The sequence below is a fragment of the Saimiri boliviensis genome, chromosome 1 (assembly GCF_048565385.1).
Source record: "Saimiri boliviensis isolate mSaiBol1 chromosome 1, mSaiBol1.pri, whole genome shotgun sequence".
In the NCBI taxonomy this organism is placed as follows: Eukaryota; Metazoa; Chordata; class Mammalia; order Primates; family Cebidae; genus Saimiri; species Saimiri boliviensis.
The window spans coordinates 76,213,127-76,222,821 of NC_133449.1; the positions used below are offsets into that span (position 1 = coordinate 76,213,127).

Below are 9,695 nucleotides of genomic sequence, written 5' to 3' on the forward strand. Positions count from 1 at the left end.
TCAAGTGACACTGGAGTGACTGGATATTTTTGCGATAATGCTAAATTGGGGATTGGGGGATACATCTGATTCGGGTTTTGTGTAATAGTTTACATAATTCACAATCTCTTTTGTGTAAGATTAAGCTATCACTGCCTATGTTGCTGTAGAAATGGCTTTTGGTAATATTCTTACTACTTACTGTGAGAACTCATCTGGTGTTACAGTTCAACTAAAGGAGTTAACAAATGGTGGAGAAGAAAATAAAATATTTGGGAGGTTGAGGCAGGTGGGTCACTTGAGGCAAGGGGTTCGAGACCCGCCTGGCCAACATGGCAAATCTCCATAAAAACACAAGAATTAGCCAGGCTTGGTGGCCTATGCCCATAATCCCAGCTACTCGAGAGGCTGAAGCATGAGAATTGCTTGAATCTAAGAGGCAGAGGTTGCAGGGTTGCAGTGAGCTGAGATCACACCACTGCACTCCATCCTGGGCAACAGAGCAAGACTCTGTCCCCTCCAAAAAAAGTAGAACCAATTAGAGCAAAAATCACATTTTGGACATTTTAAATTAAACTTACATAAGAATTTGTAAAATTTAAGTAAAAGTAGGCTCCTGTCAGAATTAATTAAGCCATTAATGAAATTAGGTACAATGTAGTATTTAAACATCTTAGAGAGATTTTTATTCAACGGTTTATATAAATGAAGTGTGGATACTGTGCTTATAGGAAGTAGCTTATTCCCCTGTGGTGAATGATGAATCATGAATTTGATGAACAACCCAGGCATATTATGACATAAAATGGGTGATAAATTTGGGGCTCCTCCAGCTTGAATTGTCAGATGAACAGTGACAGCCAGGTCTCTACCTTCCTGGTACATAGTTACTGAAGCACTTGTCAAATGAATGATCAAATGAATGAATGAATGAATCATCAGATTTATATACAATCCTCTAGACCAGGCGTCCCCAGACTACGGCCTGTGGGCCACATGCAGCCCCCTGAGGCCATTTATCCGGCCCCCCGCCGCACTTCAGGAAGGTGCACCTCTTTCATTGGTGGTCAGTGAGAGGAGCACAGTATGTGGCGGCCCTCCAACGGTCTGAAGGACAGTGAACTGGCCCCCTGTGTAAAAAGTTTGGGGATGCCTGCTCTAGACTGAGACCCTTTAGTTCACAGAGGCTGGGTGATTTATCTCCCAGTGATCAGTGATCAGTGATCAGTGGCAGGTTGAGACAAAGACCTGGGTTGCCTCACTTTCAATCCTGTGGTTCTTAACAAGATTTCAAATTGAATGTTTTCTAGAAGGCTTTAAATAAGTCTCCACCATTTCCAACAACAATAGTACTGAAAGTACATCTTTTACACCCGGGGGACTATTGTCCCATTGGTAAGGATGACTCCTTAGGAAATCCAGGGAACAAGGCAGTGATTGCTTTAGATATGCTTTCATATTATCTGACCTGGTTCTGATCAACAATATACCAACAGAGTGTTAGGGGGACGGAGGAGTCTCTCTAGATCAAGTGTTTTCATACTGAGGGTCTTGATCCCTTAGTGGTTAAAGAAATCGATTTAATGGCTGAGTTTTAAAAATAGAATAAAAAAGAAAATATCAGATTGCATTGCCACATGGTAAGGGATTAAGTATTATTTAGGGAAAACCTTATACCTTGTCACAATGTAAATATATGTATTTTACTGTGGATCATAGTCAAAACTTATTTTTAAAAAAACTAGAGTTGGTGATTGAGTGCCTAGCACAGAATAAGAGGGTAACATTCAGCATAATATGTATTTAGGAAAAGTAAGCCTGGGTATAAATGTAATTGTTTGGAGTTGAGGGAGAAAGGAGGAAGAACTACCACAGTTGGGTGGGCTCTTAAATCATGCACAGAGGAGAAAAAGCTCAGAGCCCAAGTGCTGAGTGCAGAGTTCAGGGCTGGTGGTCTCAACAGACTGGGCTGAGTGAGACTCAGGATCCTGAAAAGCCTCTCACTAAATGGAGATTCAGCCTGAGCTCAGGTCTGTGATGGAATCCAGCTGGAGTTGATGTGGGCAGGCTTGCAGGGGGCCAACACCTAGCCAAGGTGTCACTGGGCATAGGCGAAGATTAAGGTGTTGACTTTAAGGCGCGTTGAGCCCCAGTTGCAGGTGTAGTTGGTTTTATTCAGTGCTAGATTTTGAAGGAAAGACTTGAAGGGATGTGTCCAGAGTCCATTGGAAGTGGATGTAAAAATACTGGGAAACTGGAACTGGTAGCCTATTGAATTGTGGGGGATGCAATAGGCAATGGGGTGGGGACAAAGCAAGGGTCATACAGTGGGCTTAGAAAATCATCTCTATTACCTGTTTTTTTCTCAGATTACTTACTCCATAAAACAACTATATATGGATGATACTGCAGTGCTGCCATATTGAATATTATCTAAGTAGAATAATGAGTATAAAAGTGCTATATCTGCCTTTTTGTTAGTATTTTCCTACTGAATCTTTTCCATACCTTTATTTTTAACTTTTTCTCTGACTTTTTTTTGACATGGAGTTTCGCTCTGTCACCCAGGCTGGAGTGCAATGGCACAATCTGCTCACTGCAGCCTCTGCCTCCCAGGTTCAAGTGATTCTACTGCTTCAGCCTCCCAAGTAGCTGGGATTGGATTACAGGCATGTGCCACCATGTCCCTGCTAGTTTTTGTATTTTTAGTAGAGATGTGGTTTCATCATGTTGGCCAGGCTGGTCTCAAACTCCTGACCTCAGGTGATTGCCCACCTCGGCCTTACAAAGTGATGGGATTACAGGCATGAGCCTTCACCCCCAGCTGGCATTTTGTTCTATTTGTGTCTCTTGTAAATAGGAGATAGGTATTTTTTTTTTTTTTTTTTTTTTTGAAACAGAGTTTCGCTCTTGTTACCCAGGCTGGAGTGCACTGGCGCGATCTCGGCTCACTGCAACCTCTGCCTCCTGGGTTCAGGCAATTCTCCTGCCTCAGCCTCCTGAGTAGCTGGGATTACAGGCATGCACCACCATGCCCAGCTAATTTTTTGTATTTTTAGTAGAGACGGGGTTTCACCATGTTGACCAGGATGGTCTCGATCTCTTGACCTCGTGATCTACCCGCCTCGGCCTCCCAAAGTGCTGGGATTACAGGCGTGAGCCACCGCGCCCAGCCCATGAGATAGGTATTTTTAATTAAAATATATCAAATTGTTAAACAGCTTTTTACTAGGAAGGTGAATAACTGTCAAGATCCAAAAAGTTTGAAGTAGCAATTACAAAAAAAAAAAATTAAATGCTGATTCTATAACTGGATGTATTAAAATGAATGCTTTGCCAACTGGCTCAAAATACAACTCAGTAAATCTTAATCTATGAAATTATGCTTTAGAGTAAATGACCATAGAAAAAGGAGTATGGGGAACAAATAGTGCTATTAGATCATATTAAACCAATTCCAGAGCACTGGTGATTTGACATCCACCAGCTATAACCAGGAGGAAAAAACGATAAAAACATTTATTTTATTTATTTGTTTTTTGAGACAGAGTCTCGCTTTGTCGGCCAGGCTGGAGTGCAGTGACGCCATCTCAGCTCATTGCAACCTTCATCTTGTGGGCTCAAATGACTCTTCTGCCTCAGCCTCCGGAGCAACTGGGATCACAGGCACCACAATCAGCTTATTTTTGTATTTTTAGTAGAGTCAGGTTTTCACCATATTGGCCAGGCTGGTCTTGAACTCCTGACCTCAGGTGATCCACCTGCCTCAGTCTCCCAAAGTGCTGGGATTACAGGCATGAGCCACCACCACACATGGACAAAACATACATTTAAAAATCCTGTCTACTTTTAAAATCCTTTGAGACTTTAGAAAAGGGTCAGAATTTAACTTGAAATATTTTACTTTATTTGTCGAAGGAATGTAATTGATGGATTGCCTGTGGAATTAAATTGGGTACAGCCTCAGATCCCATCTTGACCCGGCCCTGTGACTTACTTCAGTTATCTCAGCACTTTGGGAGGCTGAGGTGGACGGATTGTTTGAGCCAAGAGTTCGAGACCAGCCAGGGCAAAATAGTGAGACTCTTGTCTCTACAAAAAATAAAAAAAGAAGACATAAGGAAGCTATTTGGGTTTTTCCACTCTTTTAACTTTTATTTATTTTTTTTTTTGTTTTTTTCCCCACAAAACTGATTCAGAAGAAATTTTTATTATATATAACTATATATAATAAAATACATAGTTATATATAATAAAACATAATATATAATAATATATATAATAAAAACATATTTTGTATCATATATCATTACATATATGATTATATCACATATATATATTTGAGACAGGGTCTTCCTCTGTCCCAGGCTGGAAGGTAGTGATGCAATCATGGTTCACTGCAGCCTTAACCTCCCAGCTCAAACAATCCTCCCACCTCAACCTCCCAAATAGGTGGGACTACAGGCACACACCACCACACCCAACTAATTTTAATTATTATTATTATTTTTTAGAGACAGGAGCTCAGTATGTTGCCCTGGCTGTTTTAAAACTTCTAGACTCAAGCAATTCTCCTGCCTCGGCCTCCCAAAGTGTGGAAATTACATGCATAAGCCACTGCACCCTTTGACTTCTCTAGAAGAAAAAGTCTCTAGAAGCCGCTCCTTGACTTCTCTAGAAGAAAAATTATATTTTTAAAAGTCAGATTATAGAAGAAGTGATTGATACTGCAGTGAATAACCTAGCGTGCTGCATGACAAAGGTAAGTTCATGATGTTCATGATGGGGGTGGGAAGATAGTCAGCTGGAAGGGGCATGGCTGTGGGTATGGGAAGCCAACTAGTCAGAATGGACACCAGCCACAGGGCTGGAGAAAGGTCCTGAAGCACCCCTGTAGTACTAGGTATTAATGTTTTGGTGCATGTTTCTTGAGGATCTCTAGAGGGGCTAGGCAGCAGCAGGGCTCTTAGGGGATCAGGTTAGAGGCCATTTCCCAACCAGTATGAGAGATGGTATTTCAAGACAACAATCTAGGTGCTAGGGATGCTTATTGCTCTAGGGCGATCAATATTTTTAGGCCTTTTTAGTAGACAGGTCTTGGAAATGTATATCTAGTTTTTAAAGATAAAGCATAAATTTGTGCAGGCACACACTTCCAATTCAAATTCAGCATTTTTACCTACCTTCTTCTTTATCACATTTATATCTTCTTTCTTTTACACCAAGAATTCTGATTCTCAAGAACACAGGGAATGAGATAATTAGAATAACTCATAGTTTCGATGCTATTAGCAACACTAACAGTATCACCACTGATGTGTTTACTGAAAACAGCTAATTTTTTTGCCTGTGCTGTCTCCATTTCCCCTGCTTAAAAGCATCTGTTCTTTAACTACACTAACCAGAGCATGTAGCCATTACATGTTCTCTCTTTCTACGCTCATTTGTCTTAGATCTAGAAGTAATTGTGTATGTAATTTTTTTTTTTTTTCAGAGTTGGGGTTTCTCCATGTTGGTCAGGCTGGTCTCCAACTCCCGACCTCAGGTGATCCGCCCACCTTGGACTCCCAAAGTGGTGGGATTACAGGCGTGAGCCACCACGCCCGGCCAGCCCATTCTTTTTTTTTTTTTTTTTTTTTTTTTTTTTTTTTTTTGAGATGGAGTTTCGCCCTTGTTACCCGGGCTGGAGTGCAATGGCGCGATCTCGGCTCACCGCAACCTCCGCCTCCTGGGCTCAGGCAATTCTCCTGCCTCAGCCTCCTGAGTAGCTGGGATTACAGGCACGTGCCACCATGCCCAGCTAATTTTTTGCACTTTTAGTAGAGATGGGGTTTCACCATGTTGACCAGGATGGTCTCGATCTCTCGACCTTGTGATCCACCCGCCTCGGCCTCCCAAAGTGCTGGGATTACAGGCTTGAGCCACCGCGCCCGGCCAGCCCATTCTTTAATATGTTCCTGAGGAAAGGCACATGACAACATATTTCCTGATAGCAAATTGTTTGTGTCCTTTGTATTTGAGTCCGTTTTGCTAGATATAAAATCCTGGGCTTCACTCTCAAGCAGGCTTTCTATAGGTAGAGACAAGATGTCTACCAGTGGCTCCAGAATTGTACCCTTCTAGCTTAATAACCCTGGAAGACAGACAGTTTTGCTTTTCAAATAATTCCAGCAAGTCTTGGGATGAGTTCTGATTGGACTCTCTTGAGTCATGTTTTCATCTTGAATCCAATCACTATTGTCAAGTGGATGAAATGCAAAGATGAGCCAGACATGAACTGTACATTCATCCTGGATCTAAGGAGTGGGATAGCCCTCCAAGCCAAATGGATCAAGAGTGGGAAGGGTTGGATTCCCCAGGGACTATCAGTGTGCTGTCAGTAGAAGAGGCAGAAATCGAGGTTAGATAGGCAAAAGCAATAGGTAGATATCCACTATAGTTTCACATGTATGGATAGATTTTCCTCAAATTATTTGCCAGTTGTTTCAGGGATGAATCCTTCATCTGTCCAACTAGGAATGGAACTGCCACAAAGGCCTACTTTTGTGATTGTAGCAACACCTAACAAGAGGCCAGATATTTACTCAGTTGGGCAAAGCTACAACACCACCCCACTACTTAGATGAATCTGGTCTAACATTGTAGTAGTGTGAATCCTGTGTCCAGATGTATTGTCATGATCAGTTATTAGGAAAAATACTTAACTGAAAAGACATTGTCAGACACACCATTTGACAAAAAATATGTGAAACAAGGAGACCAACAAATAGAAAAACACATTAAGAGAAGGCTCTGACCTTTTGAAATATAATCAGAAGTAGAGTTTGCTTTTAATGCTGCAAATGGAAACTTGTAATGATAGAACTGGTTAAAATTACAAATTAAATCTAGAAAAAATTCCATTTCTAGCAGCAGAAGAAGAGAATGTTATGTGTCACTATCAAATGCAACAAATACATTTGGCAAAAGAATCTTTTGGAGTTGGAGTCTTGAAAAAGTCCATTTTCATGGACTGGGTTCCAATTGGGTATCAATATTTTAGATGATAGAAATTAAGTAGCAATTACTCTATTAAGATGAGGAGGGGTAGGTCTTTCATAGGTAAAGCATTTAGATAGCAGAATACAAAGTCATTTTTAAAAATTTTATCATTTATTGCATGCATATACCCTTCTGATTTTCCATGTTGCTTGGGCTTGAGCTATAGAATGACTGAACCCTGCCTTTTTCCAGTGATTTCTTACACCATCTCCCTTAGTAGCAATGGGGAGCAGTTACATTAAAATTTAAACATTGTTTAAAAATATAAGATGTGGAGCAGGAACCCGCATCCAGGAATAGAGCCCTTTGCCCCTCCCTCAGAATGAGTGGAGACCAGAAATCAGATGTTTATGCCCAAGAAAAGCAGGATTTCATTCAGCACTTCTCCCAGATCATTAGGGTGCTGACTGAGGATGAGATAGGGCACCCAGAGACAGGAGATGCTATTGCTCGGCTCAAGGAGGTCCTGGAGTACAATGCCATTGGAGGCAAGTATCACCGGGGTTTGATGGTGCTAGTAGCGTTCCCGGGAGCTGGTGGAGCCAAAGAAACAGGATGCTGATAGTCTCCAGCAGGCCCTGACTGTGGGCTGGTGTGTGGAACTACTGCAAGCTTTCTTCCTGGTACCAGATGACATCATGGATTCATCCCTCACCTGCCAGGGACAGATCTGCTGGTATCAGAAGCCAGGCATGGGTTTGGATGCCATCAATGATGCTGTCCTTTTGGAAGCATGTATCTACTGCCTGCTGAAGCTCTACTGCCAGGAGCAGCCCTCTTACCTGAACCCGATCGAGCTCTTCCTGCAGAGTTCCTATCAGACTGAGATTGGGCGGACCCTGGACCTCATCACAGCGCCCCAGGGCAATTCGGATCTTGGCAGATTCACTGAAAAGAGGTACAAATCTATTGTCAAGTACAAGACGGCTTTCTACTCCTTCTACTTTCCTGTAGCTGCAGCCATGTACATGGCGGGAATTGATGGTGAGAAGGAGCATGCCAATACCAAGAAGATCCTGCTGGAGATGGGAAAGTTCTTTCAGATTCAGGATGATTACCTTGACCTCTTTAGGAACCCCAGTGTGACTAGCAAAGTTGGCACTGACATCCAGGACAACAAATGCAGCTGGCTGGTAGTTCAGTGTCTGCAGCAGGCCACTCTGGAACAGTACAGATCCTGAAGGAAAATTACGGGCAGAAGGAGGCTGAGAAGGTGGCCCGGGTGAAGGCATTACATGAGGAGCTGGATCTGCCGGCCGTGTTCTCGCAGTATGAGGAAGACAGTTACAACCACATTATAGGTCTTACTGAACAGTACACAGCACCCCTGCCCCCACCTATCTTTCTGGGGCTTGTGCACAAAATCTACAAGTGGAAAAAGTGACCTAGAGACTGCAAGGGTTGGGAGAGGAGGCTCTCAACAAATAAATTATTGTGTAATCTTAAAAACATATATATATATATATATATATATATATATATATATATATGATGTATACTTATAAAATAATGTAGCACAAGAAAAAGTGACCTAAGATTACTTCTGAAAAAATAATCAAAGGAAACAAGTTCATTATTGATAATTGTTTGGATTTACATGACTGCCCAAATCTCAGGTCAAATTGTAATCCCCAATGTTGAAGGAGGGGATTCATGGGAGATGACTGGATCATGGGGGCAGATTTCCCCCGTGCTGTTCTCATGATAGTGAGTGACCTCTCACGAGATCTGGTTGTTCTTTGTATTTTTAAAAATAGAGACAGGTTTTAACATCTTGTCTAGGCTGGTCTTGAACTCCTGGCCTCAAGCAATCCACCCGCCTGGGCCTCCCAAAGTGCTGGGATTACAGGCATGAGCCACCACGCCTGAGATCTGGTTGTTTATAAGTGTGTAGCACCTCCCTCTTCTCTCTCGCTCCTATTCCAGCCATGTGAGACATGCCTGCTTCCCCTTCGCTTCCCTCCATGATTATTAAGTTTCCTTTACTCTCTGTACAGCCTGCCGAACTGTGAGCCAATTGAACCTCTTTTCTTTATGAATTACCAGTGTCAGGTAATTCTCTGTAGCAATGCGAGAACAGACTAATACAATCATCTTTTATATTCTGTCAGTAAAAGCTAAATATTGATTCTGTTTTTCTCTTTACCCCTTTTTAATCTTCATACCACTCATTTAAAACAATCAGATAAGTGGATTTCTCAATTTATGAAGCACAGTAGATTTTTGTCAAGGGGACATAACTTTCCACAAATTCAAATAATGTATCCCCTCAAGATGCAGTTGAATATGCCTAAAGCTTTAATTATAAGGCACTTTCAGACTTCTCATGTCAAGTTCAGGTTGAATTGGAATTTGTTAGCATGTAAGAAAATGCAGTAATTTATATACACACACACCAATTTAGACACTCCAGATCTATTCCTGATGGACCGAAAAAGTACTGAAAGATAATTCTGGCTTTACAAACGTGTTCCAGAAGATATGATTATTGTAATTTTGCTCTATTCCAATTTTTCCTTAGATTTGTGCCCTTCACACACAAATACATACTTCTTCAATTTTTCCCCATTTCTCAAAAATCCAAGGATTCTGTATGTATGGTACAGCTTGTCCCTGGATTTTCTGACTTTTCATTTTTGCATAATACTTTAGTATCCATGAATACATTTCTCTAG

General features: G+C 41.6%; 1 pseudogene; it reads left to right on the plus strand.

Annotated features, from left to right (window-relative positions):
- The first annotated feature begins 7,342 nt into the window (after window positions 1-7,342).
- On the plus strand, window positions 7,343-8,404 carry LOC101034173 (farnesyl pyrophosphate synthase pseudogene; annotated as a pseudogene).
- The last annotated feature ends 1,291 nt before the right edge of the window (window positions 8,405-9,695 follow it).